Raw genomic sequence first — 450 nt, 5'->3', positions numbered from 1 at the left:
CTATAAGAGCGAGAAGCAATTTAAATATGTTCAGGGACCATTTTCATCTCCAGAATTAAGGATTATTTTGATGTTACATCATTGCCTTTTCTCTTTTACTTTCCTTTTTAGTTTTATTTTAGGATTCCCTATTTTTAATGTTCATACAGAGATTTCTTTAACTGAAATACCGAATAGTTTCTTTGGTGTGAAAAACTATAATAGTACACAGGATCCTAATGAGACGATTAATAATGTGAAATAAGAAGTAAAGGCTAAAGGTGTAGGGAAAGTGGGAAGGGTGGGGGAAAGGTAATAAGGGAGAGGAAAAAACTATGAGAAACTGAAAAAATGGAAATAAAGTGTTTGTAAATGGGGAGGGGAGGAGGGGGTGAAGGGAGGGCAGGGACAAGGGGAAAAATGAGAATCAAGACCTATTATGTAAAGATACAGAATCCCAGTGATGAATGT

This window comes from Fukomys damarensis, unplaced genomic scaffold (assembly GCF_012274545.1).
Source record: "Fukomys damarensis isolate Sample0158 unplaced genomic scaffold, DMR_v1.0_HiC HiC_scaffold_12, whole genome shotgun sequence".
Lineage (NCBI taxonomy): Eukaryota > Metazoa > Chordata > Mammalia > Rodentia > Bathyergidae > Fukomys > Fukomys damarensis.
Note: the sequence above shows the minus strand (reverse complement) of the source record.